The 11,920-nt window shown below is 37.3% G+C and overlaps 1 protein-coding gene and 1 long non-coding RNA gene across 3 annotated transcripts in view; both read right to left on the minus strand.

Moving 5' to 3' along the window:
* The window catches only part of IL6ST (interleukin 6 cytokine family signal transducer), a 49,029-nt gene extending 37,133 nt beyond the window's left edge, over nt 1-11,896 (minus strand). Inside the window, exons 1-2 of one of the 2 annotated variants that reach the window (XM_082382232.1) lie at nt 11,689-11,896; nt 1,738-1,825 (exon numbers count right to left, since the gene is read on the minus strand). The gene's annotated coding sequence lies outside the window, so the exon portion shown is untranslated. The remainder of the gene's footprint in view (nt 1-1,737; nt 1,826-11,688) is intronic. The other variant, XM_082382233.1, reaches the window with a different exon arrangement.
* Nucleotides 1-11,920, minus strand: part of LOC309624477 — a 249,491-nt gene that overhangs the window by 180,490 nt on the left and 57,081 nt on the right. The window lies entirely within an intron of this gene.

The raw sequence follows: 11,920 nt of genomic DNA on the forward strand, positions 1-11,920 counted from the left end.
TGCAATATAGTCCACTTCATTTGGAGGCTTATCTTGTTTTAAAATTGATTGAATTGATAGTACTCTGCTTATTTTTCCCCTTTCATTCTGTTGACAACAGATAATCAATTTAAAATTCTATTATTAGCACTATCCTTTCTCCTCATCTCTTGCAGAATATTCTATGCATATATTATAAGCACATATTGTATATACTGATTTTCCTCGAAATTTGCATGTTATTTTGGAAGGTTCTATGAAGCCAAAACATGACCACTAACCACAAATACAGGAAAGGATTTTTCCAAGAACTGAGCGGTTGTTCTACAGCAGCAATTCCTCAACTATGGTGGTTTCAATATGGTAATGTGTTGAAAGGAGGCATAAGATGCATCATAGGGGCTTCCCTGGTGGCGCAGTGGTTAGGAATCCGCCTGCCAATGCAGGGGACACGGGTTCGTGCCCCGGTCCGGGAAGATCCCACATGCCGCGGAGCGGCTAGGCCTGTGAGCCACAACTACTGAGCCTGCGCGTCTGGAGCCTGTGCTCCGCAACGGGAGAGGCCGCAACAATGAGAGGCCCGCGCACCGCGATGAAGAGTGGCCCCCGCTTGCCGCAACTGGAGAAAACCCTTGCACAGAAACGAAGACCCAACACAGCCAAAAATAAATAAATAAATAAATAAATAAATTTATTAAAAAAAAAAAAAAAGATGCATCATAAATAATTCACTACTATTAATGTTAAAGTAACAAAGTTTATGGATGATTTAGTTAAAAAATTAGAACAAATCCAAAGCTATCCTTATAGCTGTTTGTTCTTACTTTAATTTCCATGGATTTTTTAAGTGGGAGAAAAAGTAGTGGAGTTTAATTGATAAATATTTAATAGTTTAACCCTTTATAAATTATTTTTATTCCTATGGATTGTGATTTTTGAGTTTTTTTCCCTTTTAATTTGATAAAAAATTAGGATAGAATGAAAAAGAATGAATAATAAATTTAGATTTACATGTGAGGAAGACTGTCAGTATAAACTTTATTACTACAGAAACAGTACTACCATAACTGTAGAACAGTAGATGAATTACGACTGCCAAATAGAAGGCAAAGTAATATTTGTTGAATAAATAAGTTGAGCAGGGATCAGGATGGGGAAATTTCAATATGGTACCTTTTACATCATGTCATACACAGTAGTGTGATTATGGATAAATTCGCAAAAAGTCAGTCATGCCTACATTAACTGATTATCAAATTAATTATTTAAAACGTTATCCAACTCTGTGCTATTCCATTAGTACTAATTATGAATTCATAATAACTAATACTTGTATACTATTTCACATTACACAAACTGCTTTCATGTAAATTATTTCACTTGATTCTCCTAATATCTTAGAGAAGCAGGTGGATAGGGCAGGGATCATTATTTTATTATTTTTTTTAAGTTTTTATTTTTTTTTACAGTAGTTTTAAGTTTACAACAAAACTGAAAGGAAGGTAAGGAGATTTCCCACAGACCCTCTGTCCCCACACACGTATAGCCTCTTGCATTATTAACATCACTACTCACCAGAATGGTACATTTTACCAAGGATGAACCTACATTGACACACTATAGTCACCTAAAATCTCTAACTTACTTTAGGGTTCACTCTTGGAATTGTACATTCTTGGGTTTGGAAAGGCAGGGATTAATTATTGGAACTTTACAAAAGAAAAAACAAAAATTCAGACAGGGTAAGGTACTTATTACCCAAATCACAAAATTCGTAAGTGAAAGAGCAGGGATCTGAAACTAAGTCTTCTGCTTCTAAATGTCATGCTCTTTTCGTTGGGTCTCACTGTAGAGAGAGGAGAGTCTTGTTTAGAAAGATGGTTTTGACAATATTTTTTATATGTGTACTTAAATTCCTGCCACCTACTGGTCTTTCAGGTTTTGAGAAAGCATTCTCATTTTAGATATCTTCTGAGTTTCAGTATAAAGCACTCCCATAAACACTTGTACAAGAGTATTCAAGTATCCTAGGGTAGTTTTGCTACGTGCTTGGAAACATTATTGGCTCCCCCACGCTTAACCTAAACCTCCTTGATATCCATGTATGTCATAGACATGTGAAAGGAACATTTTGTTGAATCTGACAAAAGCAGTTAAAGCAAATCTTACACAAAATCATACCTTTTGTCTTCCACTAGCAGTAAGTTAAGGCTACTGACTCCTCAACTGCCAAATTATTATATGCACACAGACGTAAAAATTCATTTTAAAATCTGCTCAGTATTAGGTTAAATTCTAGCATAAGGAGCAGTCGTTCCTCTTTGAAATGTAACAAGATAACTTCAAACTCAGATAAGGAGTTGAATCCCCCACTATTGTTTCACACACATTAAACCTTTGATATAATTTAATAACATATAAGAAATTTAATCTATAACAATGATATTTTTAAATGCAAAGAAAACACATAAGTATTTTAAAACTTTCAAATGAATAGGAATTGATAATACGTCACGTGAAAATCCCCTATAATCCCATCAAGATAACTGTGAACAATTTGGTGTATAATCTTACAAAAGTTTCTATGTGTATAACTTTATATTGTATAAATATATACTTTATCAGTCTACAAAAATGGGATCACAATAATGTTCTGTAACTTTTTTTTCCCTTAACACTACGTATTGGACATCTTTCTAAGTCAGTACATAAAGATTAATTCCTTGTAGCCTTTGCTCAAATTCACCTTCTCATACAAGTCTTTTCTGACTAGCCTATATTGCATATCCTCCCTTTCCTGTTTTTTCTCACTAGCACTTAACCTTCTAAAATAGGCTGGCAAACATTTCTTGTAAAGGGCAAGATAATAAATATTTTAGGCTTTGTGGGCCTTCAGGTCTCTGTGACCACTAACTAGTAAACTCTGTTTTTGGAGTGCAAAAACAGTCAGGGACAGTATGTAAACAAACTGGCATGGCTGAGTTCCAATAAAACTTTATTTATAAAAAGAGAATGCATGCTGGATTTGGTCTGCAGACCACAGTTTGCCAACCCCTGTTCTAAAATACTATTTAATTAACTTATTTTGCTTATAGTCTGTTATGGGTTGAGTTGTGTCCCCCCAAAAGATATGTTGAAGTTCTAACCCCCAGTACCTCAAAATGTGACCCTGTTTGGAAATAAAGCTGTTACAGATGTAATTAGATGTTAAGATGTCATACTGGGGGGCTTCCCTGGTGGCACAGTGGTTAAGAATCTGCCTGCCAATGCAGGGGACACGGGTTTGAGCCCTGGTCTGGGAAGATCCCACATGCCGTGGAGCAACTAAGGCCGTGTGCCACAACTGCTGAGCCTGGGTGCCACAACTACTGAGCCAACGAGCCACAACTACTGAAGCCTGCGCATAGAGCCCGTGCTCCACAAGAGAAGCCACCCCAGTGAGAAGCCTGTGCACGGCAACGAAGAGTACCCCTGCTCACAACAACTAGAGAAAGCCCGCGCACAGCAACAGAGACCCAATGCAGCCAAAAATAAATAAATAAATAAATAAATTTATTTAAAAAAAAAAAAAAGATGTCATACTGGAGTAGGGTGGGGCCCTACTACAATATGACTGGTGTCTGCTATGAGACAGAAATACACAGGAAGAATGCCATGTGACTACAGAGGCAGAGATTAGAGTGATGCAGCTGTAAGCCAAGGTATGTCAAGGACTATCAGCTACTATCAGAAGTTATGAAGAGGCAAAGGATTCTATCCAGAGTCTCAGAAGTACTTTTGGTCTCCAGAACCTTAAAAGAATAAATTTGTTTTAAGTTTGTGGTATTCTGTTATAGCAGCCCTAGGAAACTAATACACTGTTAGTGTCCCCAAAATAGAATGTGAGCAAATGAGGTAGGAAATTTTGTATGTTTTGCTCCTTGCTATATTCCTAGTATCTAAAATCATACCTAGCATAGTTTAATTTGGGTCTTTTTCATATCTTCCATGACTCTACTTTTTGAACATATAGAACACAGTTATGGCAACTGCTTTAGTGTCTTTGATAATTATAACATGTGTCAGTTTTCGGTTAGTTTTGATTAACTGAATTTTCTCTAATATATATATTTTCATGCTTCTTTGCATACCTGGTAATTTTTGATTAAATGTCAGACATTGTGAATTTTACCTTGTTGAGTGTCGGATACTTTTGTATTCCTATTAAAGATTCTTGAACACAGAATCCTGTCCTGTTCCAGGACACAGTTAACTTACTTGAAAACAATCTGATCCTTTCAGGTCTTGCTTTTAAAGATAAGTCGGGTGGGATTGGAGCAGTGCTTATTCCGGGACTAATTATTCCCTACTACTGACACAAGACCCTTCTGTGTACTCTATCCAATGTCTCATGAATCAAGATGGTTTCCAATCTGGCTGGTGAGGACAGGCACAATTCCTAACCCTGTGGAATCATTAAGCACTGTTACCTCTAATCCTTTCATGAGCTTCTTTCTCAGTAGTTTCTTTTTTGTTGTTGTTTTTTTGTTTGCTTTGTCTTGGCTGCGCCTAATGGCATGTGGGATCTTAGTTCCCTGAACAGGGATCGAACCCACACCTGATGCAGTGGAAGTGTGGAGTCTCAATCACTAGACTGCCAGGGAAGTCCCGGCAGTTTCTTTATATGCATGCACTCAGCTAAACAGCTTAAGGGGACTCTGAAGTTTTCAAGAATTCTCTTGTTTCAAGAGTTTCAAGATTCTCCAGTATTCTGTTCTATGAACTCCAGCCATCTTCTTCAATTCAAAGAGTATCCACTGAGCTTAGCCTAGATTTCCCCAACCTATGACATGGTTTGGAAACTCTCTCAAGGTAGTACGCTAGTTCAATCATAGGATCTACCTCATTTGTTTCCCATCTCACAAGATCATTGCCTTTCATCATCCAGTGTCCAGTGTCTTATCACTGTTCTATGTATATTTTGTTTTATGGTTGTTTCAGACATGAGGGTAAACCTTATCCTTGTTCCCCGTTTTGGCCAGAAGCTGCAGAGTCATTTGGATACCAAATCAAACAAGGATTACACAAGAAAACTATTGTCAAACTATTATGAATTGGTGTGAAAAAACCTAAATAAAGCATTTGCAAATTTGTTCTAGCAATGTATTTAAAAGAAAAAAAACCCCATAAATACCAACAAGTATTTTGCCTAAAAATACAAGTATATTTCAACATGAGAAAAGATACCAATGTTATCCACTATATTTTCTAATAGATTAAAGACAAAAATAACACAATCATTCCACTAGATGCTTGAAAAGCATCTGATAATATTCAACAACTGTTCAGCTATAATTTTAAAATAACAACAAAGTATTAGAAAACTAGACTGAAAGAGACCATCTTTATATTCATGAAGTAGATAAGAGGATGGACTCTGTAATCAGACTGCCTGTATTCAAATCCCAGCTCCTCTATTTTTTGTAAAACATCTTAGGCAAGTTATTTAATATCCCTAATTTTCATTTTCCTAATCTGTAAAATAAGGATAACCCCACCACCTTCTTTCGTAGGACTTTTGTCAAGATTAAATAAGTCAGGGGAGGGGGAAGGGTAAGCTGGGACGAAGTGAGAGAGTGGCATGGACATATATACATTACCAAATGTAAAACAGATAGCTGGTGGGAAGCAGCCACATAGCACAGGGAGATCAGCTCGGTGCTTTGTGACCACCTAGAGGGGTGGGATAGGGAGAGTGGGAGGGAGACGCAAGAGGGAGGAGATATGGGGATATATGTACATGTATAGCTGATTCACTTTGTTATACAGCAGAAACTAACACACCATTGTAAAGCAATTATACTCCAATAAAGATGTTAACAAAAAAAGATTAAATAAGTCAGTATACACCGAGTGCAGTGTAGTATACATCTGCCGCATACTACATACTCAATAAATGCTAACAGCTGTTACCAGTGCAGCTCTTGGTGTTGCTGCCACAGTACTTTATCAGAAACCTATAGTAAACATCATATTTAAAGATAAAAATTAGAGGCATTCCTATTAAGTTCAGGATTCAAACAAGATGCTTGATGTCATCACTTATTCAACACTGTTCTAGAAGGCTTAAACAAAAATATAATAAACAAAAAACAAGATATAAAAATGGAAAAAGAAAAAACTTGTAGATGATATGAAAACAAAGAGAATCAAATAACAAACTATTAGAACCACTGAGAGTTTAACATAACAGCTGAACAAATGATCACCAAAAAACCCCTCTCTCAGCAATAACCAGTTAGAAAATGTAATAGAAAAAAATCCTATTGACAATAGCATCAAAAACTAAACTATATCTAGGAAAAACAATTAAATCAGAACAATGCAAATAGTTTATGGAGAAAACTATAAAACGTTACTAAAAAGTTCATTAGTAAGACTTAAATATCATGGAACAAATATATATATATATATATATATATATAGAGAGAGAGAGAGAGAGAGAGAGAGAGGGAGGGAGAGAGAGAGAGAAGGAGAGGGAGGGGGAGAGAGAGATATCAGTTCTTCACAAATTAATATATCAATGAAATACAATTTTAATCCAAATTGCAAAGTGGTTTACTTTACAAACCAATTTAAAATTTCACATAAAATATTAGAAAATGGCCAAAAGCCAATTTTCAAAGAGAATAAACAGAATACTTGATATACCATCTATTAAGATACACTATCAAGTTATAGTAATTAAAACATGGCATTGGCATAGGAATAGAAAATTAAATCAAGTACAAAACAAAAGGTCCAGAAACAGACCCAAGTATATATAAGAATTTAATATCTTATGGAAAAAAAAGCTACTGGTATCACTGGGGAAATAAAGAACTATTTAATAAATAGTATTGCGACAACTGGCTCCACAAGCAAAAAAATAAAGAGCCCTACTTCATCACAGATACATACACTCCAGACTGATTAAGGACATAAATGCAAAAGTAAAATTGTAGGACTACTAGAAGAAAATACAGAGTATGCTTATGACCTTAGAGTTAGAGAAGGTCTTTTACAAATTATCTTTGACTGTTTGAGATCTATGAAAAGGTTTAAAGAGTACTTTGATGACGATCCATGTTCTCACCATAGCTTAAGAAATAAAACATTACAAATATAGTTTAAGCCAAATAAACAGTTGTTGCCCTTAAGAAGTTCAGTTTAGAGAGGTGGAATATGCAGAAGGTGCTACAGGAGCATAGAGAATACCCAGTTCAGACAGGGTCCAGGACAGCCCATCATGAAATAAGAGTAAAGGTTTTCTGGACAGATACAGTAGCATACACATGAACTATACACCATCTTTGACTCTATAACTGTAGATTACCAATGGCAAAATCCCAGAGCATGTCAGTCTACAAACCAGAGCTGTGCTATCTGAAACATTTTGTGTTAGGGGGAGTGCATAGGGGAACACATACAACAGAACATCCAAACAAAAACAGATTGTGCAGAAGACCAGTATGAAATGCATTATTCAGAAGTAATGATAAAACTAATCTACCTTAGAGCAAAGGATGAAACTGATTAATTTGGATCAAGAGCAAATGAAAATTTGGAGGCTGAATATTCAAATTTTAACAGGGCAACAGATTTATTGTGCTGAAAGGAATGAAGCTCTTGCTATGGATATGTATACATTCAGCTTTAAAACAATAATCTATACTATAGCCACATTTCAAGAGATGTAGCTTTCTTACTCATGTCAATTGGCTAACACTTCTCATTAAATCTCACTAAGATATACTAGACAGAATAAAAAAGAGATTGTAGCCATTGTGACAATATCACAAGCATTTCTGAAGCATTTCACATTGTTGACCACCTCTGCTTTCTGAATTTCTCATATCTCTTGGTTTCTATGTAACCATATCATGTGGTTATATTCTTTCCTTATTTACTTTACTGTCTCCTTCACTGAATTCTCTGCTAGGTTTTATCTGCTGGCTATGAATGTACCCGAAAGTATTTGGCATCTACTATTCTTTTAAAATACCAACTTCTTCAAAAATGTATGACTTCAACTACTACCTTCACACAAAATAATTTCAAATATTCTGATTGAGATGTTTCTTCCAATTTCAGTTATGTATCATCATCTTGGATATTCTGCCTCTGACTCAAATAAGTTTAACAGGTCTAAAAACAACATACACATATATACATACTCATGCCCACATAAATACATAAATGCATGCACTTAAAAAAAAAAAAAATCACAGTACTTTTTTTCCCCCTCATCTAAAAACACTCACCCTTCTTGAATTTCCTACGACGATGGGGTCCATCATTGTCTCTTGCCTATCCATTACATTCTAGCTTTTCTCAGTTACAAATCTTATTCAGTCTTCCTTCATGATCCTTCCCACTTGTTTTTTCTTTTCTACCCTCCACCATGACCAACCTAATTTAGGCACTGCTCACCTCAATACTTATAACTGCCTTCCTGCTTCTAGTCTCTTTCTTCCCTCCAAATCATTCTGAACATTATTACTGATGGATGAAATCTCTCTAAGCATACTTTAAACTTGTCACTCTTTTCCTCAAAAGCTTTTTAAAGGGTGAATAATAATGCCAAATATTTCAGCTATTTAAGAACCTAAAAATTTGGTTTCAGTGTGCCTGCCCAATCTTTCTTCTTCAATATTTAAATCTATTCTAAAAAAACCAAACCCCTCTACTCAGATTTTGCCCTCAAGCTCTAGAGAAAACAGTGAGCAATCTGGTTTCTACTCTGCTCATGCTGAAATTATTTTTGTAGTTTCCCAAATGCAAAGCAAATATTTAAGCTCTTCATTTTACTTGACTTCACCATGCCATACACAGTTTGGTCTTACCTTTTATCATGCCCTACCAGCTACCCCTACAGACTTTAAGCTCAAGTCACAGCGAACTACTAGACTTTCTCTAACACATTTTACTATTTCAGAGTTTGGGCTTCTACAAATGCTATTCCTTGGCTCTAGAATGTCTTTCTCCAAACTGTTCTGCACTGTTTATATCGCAGATGAAACATCATCTCTTCTGTGGAATTCCCCCCCACTCCCACAAACATCTTTGCTCCCAATGCACTTGTATACAGTTCCCTAACAGGATTCATAACACTGTATTGTAATTTTTGTTTATATGTCTTGATATCCTGAGAATCTAACATACTCTGAAGCACATAGCGGACAATTAAGAGTGGGTTTTAAAAGACTTTCCGGAATGGCCATATTATTCTAGTTAACTGTCACTCAAGTATACTATATGAAGAGGTAGTATATTTACCATCCTTAGGAGCTCAGATCCTGAAGCCAGGCTGTCTAGGTATAAATTCTGGATCTACCACTTAATAGCCGTGTGGCACTGGGAGAGTTAGTTAAGCTCTCTATGCCTGGGTTTCCTTCTTTATAAAAGGAGAATAGTAAGATCTACTTCATAAGGTTATGAAGATTAAATGAATTAATATAAGCAGAGTGTTCAAAACAGTGACTGACAGAAAATAAGAATTACACATATATTGACTATTATAATTACTATACCTTGATTATTTCTGACCCTTCCCACAGATACCTCTATTGGAATGGGCTCCTTTCATTTTTCCCTTTATCCAAATCTTACCCAGGTTTCAAGGCTGACCTCTGTTAAATCCTTTGATCCTTTCAACTCTTAAATGGTTACTCCCTAATTTAAATACCTATAGCATCTTCTGTATCACTCTGCATATAATTAAAACTGCCTTGCATGCTTGTCATTTTTCACAAAATGTCTACCCAATTTCTGTAAACTCTTTGAAGGTCCTAAGGACGACTCATGCATCTTTGTCTGTTCCTACAGCAAGTACTAAGTGCTTAGTATTTGTTATGTAAAACAATAAAGCTCAGTAGAAACTTCAACTCTGATCAAAATGTCTTTGCAAAGAAATGGAGAAGACTGTGAGAACATTCCATGCTTCTCTAAGAGCCAAGCTGCAAATGTATTAGCGCCAGGGAATTCTGACTCCCATTAAAATAAGCTGCTCTGAAATAGCTTCTGGAAGAAAAAAACCCTCCCTACAGAAGAGTTTTGGGGAGTTCTTAAGTTCCCAAACCAAATTGTAGCAGTGGATCCTCTATGAGAAATGTGTTAACATGACACAGTGACTGATTGAGAGTACAGGATTTGCAATTACATAGATCTAGGTGTCAAAGGGACCCTGAGCTTCAGTTTCCTTCCCTATAAAGTGGGTATTGTAACACCTACTTCACAGGTACATGATAATCGACATCCACCCTAACGTTTAACTGAAATGCAAATTCCCTTGGAAAAATTTTAAATAAACTGAAAACACGGCAATTCGTAAATAACTGAACACATTTTTCATTACCTAAGAAAATGTATTAAATTAGCTGTGTGTTTATAATATTCTAAATTACCTATAAGAAAATTACACAAGTGTTGTCAATAATATGGAATTGGGATGAAAGAAAAATTGTACTACAAAATTTATCCTCCTTTTCTGACACTTTCTCCATCCTGCAATTTTTTTCTTCCACTTGTGATTAAAAACAAGTGTTCAAGATCGTCCTCAAAGAGAAATATTTGGAAAGCACAATTTAACTTAATAGCAAGTTGGTTCTAACATTGTAGTATTCCAGCTTACAGTTAAAAAATACTTCCAAATAGGAATTAACATGAATTTAAGAAATTATGATAATGGCGAATAGCTCATATGATGATCTGAGTAATTTCAAATTAAGAGTTGTTCCAACTTGAAGCTGGCAGTCACACAGTCTAAAGGGTTTGTTTACAGCACTGACTAAACCAAACACTCCAATCTTTTAGAATATTCATCCTGGCATTCTAACAAGTAATTATTTTAAAGCAGTATAATCGCTGAAATGCCCAATACTACACAAATTAAACCGAAATGGGTTTCCTTCTGAAGAAAAAAAGAAAAGAACAAAAGTGGCAGGTCTTATTTTTAAGCTGTGATATTTTTTTCAGTTTGAAAAACTACTGAAAAACAGAACCTTGCTACTTGGAATAATCTTTAAACTTGGGGGAGGGGGTGAGAGAATTTAAAAAGACAGAATTCGGCGCCTTTACGATACAGTGGTATGCGGGGTTCATTAGGGCCAGGCCATGTAAGCGATCAAAAGAAAAGAGACATTAGCTTGGAAATTGTATAAGTATGGTGTAACTTTCAGCAACGTTGAAACGTTACCATTTAAGTATGAAAAGATGGCTTTGGGGAAAGAAAATTCACCTCCGAGTTGAAAATGAAGGGTCAAGTGCGGGACTACTGGAATTTAAGGGGAGATGGAAAGAGGACTGGGGAAAAAGTGTGGATTTGGTAACCAAAAAGGGGTATGGTCCAGAAGGGCGTGTGTGTGTGTGTGTGTGTGTGTGTGTGTGTGTGTGTGTGTGTGTGTGTGTGTGTGTGTGTGTGTGTATGTGTGTGGTGTTGGAAGTGAGGCTTGCACTTAAATCTAGGTGATAAAGTTGTGGAGATCAAATTCGGAGGTGTGGGAACACGGAGAGGAAGGAATGTGGGGATTTCCAGGCTGGGATAACAAGAAGTTTGGGGCGCGCGCTGTCGGGGCGCCCCTCTCCCGGAGAAGGGTGGCCCCCTCGAGTGCCAGGTCCCCTGGCCCGCCCCGACGCAGCCCTCCCCCTCCGGCTACACGGCCCTTCAACTCGACCACGGCCCCTCCTCACCTAAAGGCCGCGGTGACTCGCTCCTCCGCGTGTCCACAGTGCACGTCCCCCTCGGCGCCAGGCTGGGCCGGGCCCGTCGGCCGGCAGCCGCGACCCCCAGCTCAGCTGCGTCCGTGCGTTCCCCACGGGGCTCCGCGGGCCTGTAGGCTCCTCGCCCGGGCCTCGGGTCACTCCCGGTTCCTTCCCGCAGACGCGGCACGCGGCCCTCCTCCCGCGGCGGGGCGACGCGCCC

Source organism: Balaenoptera borealis (genome assembly GCF_965194805.1).
Source record: "Balaenoptera borealis genome assembly, chromosome: 2".
Taxonomy (NCBI): domain Eukaryota; kingdom Metazoa; phylum Chordata; class Mammalia; order Artiodactyla; family Balaenopteridae; genus Balaenoptera; species Balaenoptera borealis.